Here is a 280-nt window from a genome sequence, read left to right on the forward strand (position 1 = left end):
TTTTCACATATTCTAACAAATTCAATTTTTCCATTTATTCAGTACAATTTTATCAAAATGATTCGGGATAGATGTGCTCCTACAAATGTGTTTCCAAATCCGTTGCAGTCATTGAATGACGTCTATCACAACTGCAATGAGATGATGCAAGCATTTGCTCAACTAATTCCAACCGCCTTCTCCTCAACTACTTCTGAAGCTCCTCCTCCACAACACTTCCAAATGCTTTTTGCACCTGAATATCAACAATATGAGAGTCAAACTCAGACTGATACTTTTC

The sequence above is a fragment of the Lupinus angustifolius genome, chromosome LG12 (genome assembly GCF_001865875.1).
Source record: "Lupinus angustifolius cultivar Tanjil chromosome LG12, LupAngTanjil_v1.0, whole genome shotgun sequence".
In the NCBI taxonomy this organism is placed as follows: Eukaryota; Viridiplantae; Streptophyta; class Magnoliopsida; order Fabales; family Fabaceae; genus Lupinus; species Lupinus angustifolius.